Here is a 13,656-nt window from a genome sequence, read left to right on the forward strand (position 1 = left end):
CTCTCTCTCCCACACACACACACACAAACATGACTGCAGCAGCTAATTTAGACTCACAAGAAGACAATAACAAAGCCAGTAGTCTTGATTAAAACCATATTTGTCCTATAGATTTCTAACCTTGAGTAAGAAATAGGTTTGATCATACGGATCCAACTAGTTACAGACAGTAATCTGAACTTTAAACACCATATTGAAGTTTTAACAAAGAAATTGAAATTCACTCTTGGCTTCCTTTTCAGATTTAAATGTTGTTTCTCAATTTCATCCTGTAAAAGGTTGGTCTCTGGCTTATTCCTGTCCCAGCTGGACTACGGTGATACCATTTATAGATTTGCCTGTCCCACTGTTTTGGCCAAACTTGACCCACTCTACCATGCTGCACTGCGTTATATATCAAATGCACCCTATAGGACTCATCATTGCACACTGTATAGCCTAACTGGATGGTCCTCACTTACTATGCGTAGGATGCAGCACTGGTTTTTATTCATGTATAAAGCCATTTTAGGTCTGCTTCCACTGTACATCTGTGCCAGATTTGCTCCAGTTTGTGACTCTTACAACCTCAGATCCAGTACCTGGATACGGTTCCAGGTTCCTACTGTACGGACTGAGGCTGGAAAAAGGAGTCTTTTTTATTATGGTCCTTGGTCTTGGAATGACCTTCAATCACGCCTTAAACTGAGGGCACTTGTCTCTATATCATGTTTTAAATTGAAGTTGTCTGAAGTCCTCACCACCAGCTGCTCTTGCAGTAACAAGTAGTGTACTTTTTTTACTGTCCTAATGTGCACAATGTAGTGACTGCTTTTTCGTCTTTTGTTTTCTTAGTTATGTTCTCTGTATTTTATATGTTTGTGTTATGTGTTATGTGTAACGTTGCTGCCTTCTTGGCCAGGTCAGCATTGAAAATGAGATTTTATCTCAATGTTTTTATCTGGTTAAATAAAGGTTAAATAAAAAAAAAAAAGTTATATCAAACACTTGGAGTTAATTATAAGCAGAGACTTTGAAAGCCTAAGGCTTAAATTAAGTCTTAAGGAGTAGTGGGATTCAACTGAACATTTGCACAACTAAGTGCAGCTTTGGACATGTTGTCAACCTAAGGCAAGGCTAATTAAGGCAAAGATAATAATCGCGTAACACTCTGGTTGCCCCGCCTGGACGCTACCCAATTTAAATGCACTGGCTCGTTACATAATAACTGATAGGGATTGACAGTGCACACAGAAAGGTTTGAATATGTTGTATGGAAATCAGACTTTACACCTGAGACTAAGAGCTTCTGAATGGTGGCTAAAGGAGGCAGAGGCTGCAGGCACATCACTGAGGATCAGGATCTGTGGAGTGGGTGGACAGCTCGAGGCAGCGTGGCTGGCAGAGTCTTTTGCCAGCTCGGCAGGCATTCGATGTTCGCCCACTCCTCATCTAGACTGAACCCGTCCTAAAGAGTCTGGGTGAAATATCCTTTCTTCCCTGCACACCGTAAAAACAACTACAACTCATGTGTCAGGTGTCAAGTTTCCCCTAATGCATGACCACATTGTAGCCCTGATGCCTCTGGAGGCAGGTCTACATTTCACGAGCAATTACATTATGGCATGGTTAAGGATGTCTAAACCAGTCTGTCTGTCTGTTCAGTGTTTGCCACCATTTCAAGACGGTAACCTCACTGTGTGTCAGTGGTTTAGTGGGGCAGACCACAAGGGTTGCAGGGGATGCAGCACTCCTAATCATTTCACCTTAGCACCTCTCATAAGGGCCAAGATGCTTTGTTAATAACATTCAACACAAGATCTACTCAAGGGGAATTTTTTTTAAGCACATGTCAGGATTCTGAGAATTTTCTTCATCACTAGGAACGACTCTTTGTAGAAGGAAGCTTCATGAATACAGCCTCAGGGTTTTAAACTCTCATTTTCACATACTGTACATTCTGTTGTCCAATTATGCCTCAGCACTTACAAAATCTAGCACATATACAGCCAAGCTTTAATTACCTCGTGTTTGGACTGTTATTCGGTTTATTCTGCCCTTAGCCCTGTATTTCTTTCCTGCGTTCAGTAAGAAATACTGCAGCAACCAGAATCCAACTAGCAAGTTTACACTTGTTATTAATGCATTTTAGAGGGGATTTTTAAGATTCCTGAAATCTTTTGGGAGGGACCTTCTGGTAGAACTTTTGTTGTTTTAATTGGTTTTCAAAATTACAAATTTGACCGTTTCAAACAAGAGATAAGGAAACAAAAACCACTTAATTCAGTTCTATTTTGGATGGTTTTCTATGGCAACACATGAAGTAGTTTGCCCTTTATGTACCAATTTGTTTTGTATTATGTATTAGTGTATCTATCTTTTGACATTTTGAGTGAATCATTTCAAAATTCAATTGAAATTGCTTAAAGAAAAACCCTAAATATGGACTTAATTTATCATCCAATGGTTGCATGCTCTCTACCACTATACACATGGCGTTTACAGGATATATGAACTGTAGTTTTACACGGTCAACATTTATTAAAGCATGAAATGTTTTACTTAAACTGCCGTCTGAAACAGCCAAAATGTCTGAATGAAAACACCTGCTATAGTCTGAAGTAAGCACATCAAACAGCCGCTTATCAGGCTGTGGAGCAGAGCAGCTTGAGGCAGGGATGTTGTGACAATAGCTGTCTTTCTGAGAGAAGAACACCCAAGGTAGTATAGAGTGATGGCTCCTGCCGTTCTCCATAATCTCCTATAGGGAGAAAATCCCTGGCTTAATTCTCATTTATAGGACGTCAGCGCTCAGAGTGACAGGTTAGAGGCTCAGTGGCAAATAGCCCTCCTCCCTGCTGCTGCTTTGGCACCTTGTAATTGATGGAAAAGGGAGACTGGTTTGAGATGGAGAAGCTAAGGGAGTAGAGAATAATGAACAATGGTACTGTAATGTGGAGCAGGACATGTCAAGGCCAAGTGTTCCCTGACAATCAATGTGTACTTGGTGACAATTGGGTCTCAACGTGAGAAATACAAAGCTAATAGAGTACCACACATTATTGAAACAAAGCTTTTTAAATATAACATGAATACAACTCAATAATGGACCAACAGTGGCTTACAATTTAAGGGATCTACATGTTTGTATAAGGAAATAATCTGATTGTGTGTGTTTAATACATTTTAAACATCCTGTACTCACACAGACACAACTGCATGCATGCAAACCTTGTTTTGCGATCATCCATCAAACACAACCTTGTGTCTGTCAAACTGGCTCGTGGCCAATATTTCGAATAATTTCTATGAGTGACTTAGGTAAACAAGTACACATCTTGACAGGGACAAACATGCATTGTCTTTTAAAGTTATGTACTTACATGTCCACCAAAATGTAATTCAACACATTTATGGATCTGAAAACTGTCATATACCATCCTTGGATATACTACTTTAAATCATGTGCATTTCATGATGGATGAATCTCATAATTGTTCATTATTGATATGCAAACAGGCAGTAGGGTTGGGTGATTTGACACAAATATTGACTATAGTATAGGCCTATTGGTTCATCGCCCATTGTTTATTTTGAACACTCTTTTGGAGACATTTTCTGTTGTTGTATTATTTATTGTTGGTACAGTCAATTATTGGATTCATGTGTGCTATTTAATTTGATATGAAATTGACAAGAAACAAGTAAATTAAGGCTGATTAATGTACTTGTGTGTGTCAAACTGGCTCGTGGCCAATATTTCTAATAACTTCTGAGAGTGACTGAGGCAAACAAGTACACCTCGAGGGACAAACGTGCATTGTCTTTCAAGTTATTTACTTACATGTCCACCAAAATGTAATTCAACACATTTATGGATCCAAAAAGAGTCCTATAAAATCCTTGGATATACTACCTCAAATCATGTGCATTTCATGATGGATGAATCTCATCACTTGTCATTATTGATATGCAAACAGGCAGTAGGGTTGGGTGATTTGACACAAATATTGACTAGGCATATTGGTTCATCGCCCATTGTTTATTTTGAACACTCTATTGGGGAAATTTTTGTTGTTTTATTATTTGTTGTTGGTACAGTCAATTCTTGGATTCATGTTTGTGCTATTTAATTTGATATAAAAGGTACAAGAAACAAGTAAATTAAGGCTGGTTGCAGTGTTCTTCACATATTTGCAATGCTATGGATTTTGAAACACATTAGGGAAGTATTTGCTGTATGTATGTCCAAACTTGGTTCAAGTGTATCTTTGGCCATTTCTGAACACAGAGGAAGATAATAGGCTGTTGTTGTTCTCAGAAATACTTCCCCTGTGTCCATGGAAACTGTGTGAAACGGGGCGATGGTCAATCTGCTGGACCGGCACACACGCAGAGCAGTATGCTTTGAGTGTTGAAGTCTGTGTTAGCTTATGCTCTCCTGGTTTTCTTCTGGAAACTCAAAAAAACCCAACCTGCTTTAACGCTCAAGCCAAATACACAAGCCATTTTTTATTGGTCTAATTATCAAAAGTTTAAACTTTCAGGTAGTGATATTGCTTTCATGGTGTGTAATACTCCAACAATGTCAGATGTTTTGAATCAGTTAATTTGATCAGGTTACGTTAACAGTTCTATTTATAGACATTGTACAGTATACCTGATCCTGATTAGTACAGCACAGTGAGGTTTTGTAATGACTGCACACAGAATCAAAGCAAATCAAACTTGATATTTTGTAAAAAAATACAGTTATGGAACCATTTCTACAAAAGAGACATAGAGAATAATGTGTACTGCAAGTGAATGAGTGTATGATATTAACAGAGAAGATGTTGAATAACGTGAAGTGGAACTTATGAGTGCATTGATATTCAGACAGTGACTACATATACACGCTATGGCTCTGGAAAATAGCATGAGCACAGATGAATTTGGAAGCCAGTTGCCCTTACAGGACTGGATCATTAGTTATTCTCCAAAAATCTATATATTAAAGCAGAGATCATTTTGGGTTTGCATTCTCCCGATGGTCAGAAGCACAACTCCAAATATATGCTAATTTTCAATAGTTGTTGGAAGAGTAATGAGTATATAAGCTACATGTTGCTAACCAGTTTGCCATGCATGTGAATTTAAAGGTGATAAAACAGTATGTCAGTGTTGTGTTTACAGCTTGTTTCCGCTGCCCCTTATGGGCCAAGTAAAGAACTGACGTGATTTCAGAAGCAAATGTTTTCACTGGTGTGAAGAATAACTTGTGAACATACAGAGTAAGCTGTTAACACTATTTAAAAAATGCTTTTGACATCTGCGATTTTCACTGGTTATATCGTACTTTTCTGGTTTTCTACTTTATGCAATGTTTTAAGATCCCTGCAGAAACTATTACATTTGTCATAGTCCTATCATTTTGGACAATTTATTGCTGTTTGGTGAGGTTGTAGGAATGTCCCTCCTTTCAAGACTCTTCGGCGATGAAAATGCTCTTTATCTAATCATTATACACTTTGTCCTCAAGCTGCTCTGTGTAAAGATGTCAGTTTTACTTTTACTGTTCGGTGGCCTGGCTCCCTGTGCGTTTCAGCACGGCCGCCCTCAGTTTCCTTGGTGAAAACGCTCACTTCCTGAACACCTGTGTTTCTAATCCTTTGTCCACATTCACCGAGACTAGGACAGTTTCCAGCTGGCTGTGACCGAAACAGGCCAGATGTTCACATCTAATAAGAGTGACAGTTCTAAATTACAACAGCATCATGATAGAAGTAGGAATTTGCATGAGTGCCATCAAATGTAATAAAATGTGATTTAGCTGTTGTGTGTCCTTTATTGAAGTTTGCTGTAAAATGTTGTGTCTCAAAGCATTATTGTAGAATTAATTACCCAGGACATTGTTGACACACAATTGATGCCTGTTTTGTTCTGGTTCTGAAATGCTTGGCCTGACTCAGGGGTTTGAGTTAATGCCAAGCAACAAACCTTGTTGAACTATGACGAAACTGCAAGGACACAAGAGGGCCTTGTAGGACAGAAAAAACAAACAACAAACAAACATCTGGTTTAGCCGATCCTCCATTGTTAATAGTTCTGATAAAGAACATTGCTGCATTGATATATTCAGCCGTAAACAGACTTGCTAACACTAAACAGAACAATTAGTACAAACAAACAGGATGCAAACATGCAGAAATAAAAAAGTAATTGCGCTTTAAGACACTGGACAATATCTGGAGGTAACTAGCTGTTTGCAGATGCCATCAGAATAGCTTAGCTTTGTAGACTGTGTGAAGAAAGGAGCATGGCTATCAGTGAGCTAGGCCAGGGACCATTTCATATCCAAAATATGCATCCAATAGAGATAAAACCGCATTGCACTGTATATCACAAACAGATGTTTTGGGCTGAACCCTTAATACCCCACAAATGTTATGCAATATATGTGAACAGGCCTCTTCAGTGTACAGCCTCCGTTTACTTTTGTAAAAATAAGTGCTATATTATTGATTTTCTCGAACAAATCTCACCAATTATTTATAAAGATCTGTTGGTTTCTTGCATTCTTTGCTAACTCCATCATCGATGCCACGACTGGGCCTCACACAGCCTCTTCAAACACTGGCAGGCTATCAGAGCACTTGGTCGACATGATGGATAGCAAATGTTTGTTGCCTAAACTTGTTTACCCAAATCTTTCTTTTGTGTTATCTCAAGACCCTGTCCATTAATCATTGACAACAGTGAGACACAGAGCTGTGTTTCAAAATATTTTTTATTTGAACTCAGCTTGTCTAAAAGGATCATCGGAGAGTTACGAGCAGGAGATGTGGTGATCGTGACATGTTCTACCCTGGCTGTCATGGTCAAAGGGCATAAACTTTGGACTTAACTCAGAGACTTGTGACAAACATCCCTCACATTAATAAGCCCCTGAAGTACGATAGGAAGGAAGAGGAGTGAAGTCAAGAGATGATTAGGACTGAAAGGAAAGTGGTGGGAAAGACATTACAGAGAGGGGCCTCTCTGCTAAAGCCCTGCTTCAGAGCTTATCCAAACTGACAAAAGAGAAATAGACCTGGGGACAAAGTTTTTCCTCGCCACATCCAACATCCTGTTGTGAATCCCACAAACCTCATTGTCATGCTGTAGGCATCTAGACGTCTTCTTTGAAAGCAATGAGGATCCTTACAGCAACAAGGATGGCAGAGCCGAGGACATCTTGAGTAAATCTGTAAAAACAGGTCACGAATATACTGTTTAATTTAACACAAAGGCTTAGTCTTTTCTTAAAACAAACATGCATTTTGCTTATTTGTGTGTAGGAGGAATTTATTTTGTTTGGTTATAATTTTTTTCATGGGATTCATATTTTTTTTTAAATATAGGCTTTAGTACGGTGGCCCGGAAGTGCAAGACACCACAGCATTTCACAAAACACAACAGCATTTCAGAAAACACTACAGCATTTCAGAAAACACTACAGCATTTCACAAAACACAACAGCATTTCACAAAACACAACAGCATTTCACAAAACACAACAGCATTTCACAAAACGCCGCAGCATTTCACAAAACGCCGCAGCATTTCAGAAAACGATAGTTACGTATGTAACTACGGTTCTATGAATACTGGATGACCGCCAGAGGCGGTGCTTTAGCACTGGATATCTTCTGTCTCGCGCATGCGTAGGTCGAATATTTATATCAACAAAGTCACGTGTGACCTCGTATGACCCCGGAAGGTATAAGTTCCGGTGCTGTCAACGGGCTCAGTCCTATGGAATCTTCTCGCGGAAACACGAAATTCCGAGTGACCAAGAACTCTGGCGGTCATCCAGTATTCATAGAACCGTAGTTACATACGTAACTATCGTTCTATTTCATACTTACTGACCGCCAGAGGCGGTGCTTTAGCACTGGATGACCTATACCAACAGAGTCACGAGGAAGTCTGAATACTCACCTATAAGGATGGCCTAGACGGACTCTGCAGGAGGACCACACCCAGCGGGTGAGGGGCGGCAACATTCACCCTGTAGTATCTGGCGAATGTGCTCGGAGATGCCCATGTGGCCGCAGCACATATGTCCTCCAGGGGCACACCTTTCAAGGTCGCCCATGACGTGGAGACACTCCTGGTAGAGTGGCACTTTACTCGGGTGGCAAGGGACGGTCATTCGCCCTGTATGCCTAGGCAATGACGTCCACGATCCAGTGGGACAAGCGCTGTTTTGAGAGCGCACAGCCCCTTCTAGGACCACCGTAACACAAAAAGAGCTGTTCAGACTGACGCATGCCTGCGGTAGTCTGGACATAAGCTCTAAGGGCCCGCACCGGGCATAGGAGTCTCGACCTCTCTTCCCCCTCTCCTGATGGGGGGTCAAACTGTGCCAGCTGGATAGGCTGATTAAGATGAGAGCGTGCCAGCACCTTAGGGAGGAACGCTGTGTTCGGCCATAAGGTGACGCCTGAGCCATCTGAGTTCCACCTCAGACACGAGCTGTTCACGGACAAGGCCTGAAGCTCGCTTACACGCTTTGCTGAGGTGATGGCAAGAAGGAAAGCAGTCTTGACTGAGAGCCACCTCAGTTCTGCCTGTAACAAAGGCTCAACAGGAGGCGAGCATAGGGCATCCAGCACCAAGGGCAGGTCCCATGTAGGGGCCCTTGGGATATTCGGGGGGCGAAGCGTCAGAGCTCCCCCTTAAAAAGAGGGATACCAGCCTATGGCTCCCCACTGTGCTGTTGTCAGCCCCTGCGTGTTGAGCTGATATAGCAGCCACATACACCCTGACGGTAACGGGACACCGGCCGTCATCCAGGAGGGACTGCAGGAACTCAAGGGTCGTAGGTACCAAGCAATATACTGGGTCCTCATTTCGCCCTTGGCACCAGTCAAAAGAAAAAACAGTTTCCACCTGTTTTCGTACTGCCTACGAGTAGATTGTGCCCTAGCATTTGAGAATAGTCTTCCTGACAGACTCTATGCAGTCGCTCAGCAGTGGGTCGGGCCCTCCAGTGGCCAGACCCACAGCTGGAGGTGGCAGGGGTCGGGGTGCCACATCCGACCCTCCAATTGAGACAAGAGGTCCTTCTTGTTGGGGAGACGCCAAGGCGTCCCACAGCAGAGTCTGTGCAGCAGATGGACAGGCCCGCACCTAGCTGGGTTAAACAAGGACGTTTAACAGGACAGCCTAGCCAGGCGGCTCCTGCTAGAATCAAGCAACACGCCTACCAGGAGCGGGGGCGAGAACACTGCCTTCACTGGTTGAGTTGATAACGAATTCCAGATGCAGCGTAACCGGGAGCGGGTGCAAGAACACAGCCTCCACTAGCTACCTGCTGAACGTAAAGAGTAGAGCAATGCTCCTACTCGCCGAACACAGAGAGGGATGTAAATGTCCTACACCCACGTTACCAGCAGAGAGAGCGGGAGCGAGAGCACTGCCTTCACCTAGGTGGATTAGATAAGGACATTTAACAGGGCAGTTTAGCCAGGCAGCTGCTGCTAGAATGAAGCAGCGCGTCTACCAGGAGCGGGGGCGAGAACACCGCCCTCACTGGTTGAGTTAATAACGAATGCCAGATGCAGCGTAGGCGAGAACACAGCCTTCACCAGCTACCTGCTGAACGGAAAGAGTAGAGCAACGCTCCTACTCGCCGAACACAAAAGGGATGTAACTACACCCATGTTACCAGCAGAGGGAGCGGGAGCGAGAGCACTGCCTTCACCTAGCTGGAAAAAAAAGAAGTTTTAGCAGGACAGCTTATCCAGTCGGCTGCTGCTAGAATAAAGCATCACGTCCACCAGGAGTGGGGGCAAGAACACTGCTTTTGCTGGTTGAGTGACTGTGTCCAGAGCCACCCCAATGAAGGTTAGGCTCTGAGAGGGGTTCAGACAACTCTTCTCCATGTTCACCCTGAGGCCTAGCCGGGCGACATGAGAGAGAAGGAGAGCCGTGTCCTGGGTCCTCTGTAACCGGGATGGTGCACAGATTAACCAGTCGTCTAAGGAGAGGGAGAGTCCGAATGGGAGCACCCTGAACTAGAAATGACGACCTCTGAGGGCAAAGCGAAGAAACTGCACAATAGGCACATGAAAATAAGCGTCCTTCAAGTCGACGGACGTGAACCATTCCCCCCTGGCCACGGTACGAAGAACGTCCGCTGTGCTCAGCATATGGAAAGGTAAAATCTTTAGGAACTTATTGAGTCCCCTCAGATCGAGGATTGGGCGAAGTCCACCGCCTTTCTTCCTTACCAGGAAGTAGGTTGAGTAGAAGCCCCCGGGCTGTGAGATAGGGTCCACAGGCTTGATTGCACCCTTGGCAAGGAGGACTGACAGCTCCTGGTTTAGGGCGATTTCTTTTGCCGGGTCGCTTATGGTGGTCATCTTGACCCGGCTGTAGACTGGGGGCCAGCGTCGGAACTGAAGCTTGTACCCTTGGGTTAAGGTGGAAACCACCCAGGGGTCTGAAGCTTGAGCTACCCAGTAGTTGAGCTGCTGCTGGGAGAAATAACCAACAGCCGGCCCCAGACCCTCAGTACCTTTCCCCCCGGCCTCTGGCTCTGGGGGGCCGGATCCCGAGGCTGCCTTGGGGGCGAGTTAACAGGACCGTAGCGGGCCGGCCCCCTCGTGGGGCGCTAAGGCCCATGACGGGCACCGGGGTGAGCCGGTGGATGGGAGCGGCCTCGGAAGGCAGACGCGGAACCTCTAGGCCTACCGGGGGGAGGGCATGTCTCTGCGAAGAGCTGAGAACTGTTGCCTGGCGTTCGAGCACCTGTACGGCAGCTGAACCGAACAGCTCCCCCGGCTCCTACATGTCCCTGATAAGGGTGACTGTGCCGGCCAAACCTGGCGACAAGTCTGGACGAGAGTGGATCGGGTGCAGCGGCGTGCTCTGTACGGGCACCAGAATGGAGAGCCAAGGGGAGTGACTTCACCTGGGCTAGCTCAGTAGTGAGTAGGTCCACCCTGGAGGACAGCCTATCAGGCTTAGTCCTCTTCTTGGGCGGTGCACCCGCAGCCTCTGCGGCCCAACGCCTAGGATGGGTAGGTTGGGCTGGAGTCGACTGTGCAGGGGGAAGGCCACCCTCAGTCAGTAGTTCAACCTCGGCTAGTCTAGCAGCTCTTACCGCACGAGGCATGATGGTGCAATTCATGCACGGGTCCTCCGAAAGGCCCTCCCTCAGATGCTCGAGGCCAAGACAAGAGGGGCAAAGGTCATGGCCATCCTCTGGTTAAAGAGGAGCCATACAGGTGTTAGAGCCGTTAGACCTAGCGATAGCTAGAGCACTCAGCTGAGTGTAAATAACTGGGCCAGGAAACAAATATGCAGTGGAGGGGAGTGAGCACAATAGTAGTTAGCTTGAGCGTGAGCACTCTGCTAACTGGGGTGAGAAAAAATGAAGTCAGTTAATGGGTTTATGCCGTGAGAGGAGAGCAGGAATACTCTCTCCACTAGTGCCGTAGCGAGTTAGCCTAAGCGAGAGCACTCTGCTAACTGAAGGATGGAACGGGCATTAAACCAACTGTGTGCAGGGAGAGGGGAGCGGATTCACTCTCTTCACTAGCGCTGTAGCAAGTTAACTTTGAGCGAGAGCACTCAGCTAACTGGAGGATGGAACAGGAACCAACTGTGTGCAGTGAAAAGGGGAGCGAAGACACTCTCTTCACTAGCACTGTAGCAAGTTAGCTTTGAGCGAGAGCACTCAGCTAACTGGAAGATAGAACAGAAACTAATTGTGAGCTGTGAGAGGGGAGTGAAGACACTCTCTTCACTAGCGCTGTAGCAAGTTAGCTTTGAGCGAGAGCACTCAGCTAACTGGAGGATGGAACACTTTATATGTCGTTGCCACTCTTTGCATATCATGTATTTTGTTCTTTTTACCATGTTTGTAAAAAGTAATTTCCTTAAATGTTTTATGTGAGGGAATGGAAAATAGCTCAAAGCTAAATCTGGCACTGTTACGCTTGACACATTTAAATGTTTTAAGTGTTCATTACAGTGCATTGTCCCTGTCAATTAAACGATTAAATAAAATAACCAATTGTGCGCCGTGAGAGGGGAGCGAAGACACTCTCCTCACTAGCACTGTAGCAAGTTAGCTTTGAGCGAGAGCACTCAGCAAACTGGATGATAGAACAGGAACTAATTGTGAGCTGTGAGAGGGGAGCGAAGACACTCTCTTCACTAGCGCCGTAACAGTTAGCTTGAACGAAAACACTCAGCTTAACTGGACGATAGAACAGGTAAGGAAACAATGTATGCGTGAGAGGGGGCGGAGACGCTCCCTTCACTAGCGCCGTAACAGTTAGCTTTGAACGAAAACACTCAGCTGACTGGACGATATAACAGGTAAGGAAACAATGTATGCGGTGAGAGGGGGGCGGAGACGCTCCCTTCACTAGTGCCGTAACAGTTAGCTTGAACGAAAACACTCAGCTTAACTGGACGATAGAACAGGTAAGGAAACAATGTATGCGGTGAGAGGGGGGCGGAGACGCTCCCTTCACTAGCGCAGTAACAAATTAGCGAGGCTAACTTGTACACAATTGTCTCATTAGCTTGAGAATAGATAGCACAATCAGTGATAAATGGTAGCGATCTCAACGGCTGACGTGCAGGAGCGTCCGCTCTTTACCGGTCCGGAGCTCCTGGGGTCCGAGCGGTGAACACCGCGGTCCCCTCCCTTGGGAGGGCGGACAGCTCGTCGCAGCCTTTGGAGGGCGAGCGTTTCTAGCCCGCAGCTCCGATCGAGACGATCGCAAGGCTACAGGCGATGAGCTAGAATTTTCAATAAGCTAGCTTGGCTTCTACTCATAAAGTAGTAACCTGCGCAGCGAGAAGATGAAAAAGAACTGAACTCGTTGACAACACCGGAACTTATGCCATCCGGGGTCATACGAGGTCACACGTGACTTTGTTGATATAAATATTCGACCTACGCATGCGCGAGACAGAAGATATCCAGTGCTAAAGCACCGCCTCTGGCGGTCAGTAAGTATGAAATAGAACACAACAGCATTTCACAAAACACAACAGCATTTCCAGTGGCGTTTTTATATGTACAAAAGTGGTGGGGCACAAAAAACTTAGATGTCTATATATAAGCTTCTGCAGTGACGTGCAGTGAGGTTCATGGCTGGTGAGGCACTGGCACTGACTCTTCAGGTTTACAAATATTATATTTTGACCTAAACCAAAATATAATATTATTTTCAAAAGCTTTTTTTGTCTGATGCTTCGATTAATTTTAAACAGACAGTTCAACAAAAGGATACCCAAAAAATGTAATTTTATCATTTAAATATTGAATTGTTCTCTCTTAGTAAGATCCCATTTTCAATAAAATGGCGGTCTTACCTTGACTTGAAGATGAAGTCCATTTTCCTATCCTTCTGGACAAACATTTCTATTACTTTTTTGTAAAAGTCCTCCTTATCTTCTTGTAGTTTCAAAAGTCTATCATAAATCTAATCCATAGATTTATGATAAAAAAATTATAAAAGTAGGGTAGACATGTGGATGTTATCCGGCTAATCAAAACGTGCATTTATCTAACAGGTACGTTTCCCACAGATCTTATTTCGAGCTATTTTCTAAAATCCTCTGGAGAAATCTCATTGCTTTTTTGTGCTTACTTCCTGGTTTTAGGACGCGCCACTGCAGCTCTCTC

Source organism: Trematomus bernacchii, unplaced genomic scaffold (assembly GCF_902827165.1).
Source record: "Trematomus bernacchii unplaced genomic scaffold, fTreBer1.1, whole genome shotgun sequence".
Classification (NCBI taxonomy): domain Eukaryota; kingdom Metazoa; phylum Chordata; class Actinopteri; order Perciformes; family Nototheniidae; genus Trematomus; species Trematomus bernacchii.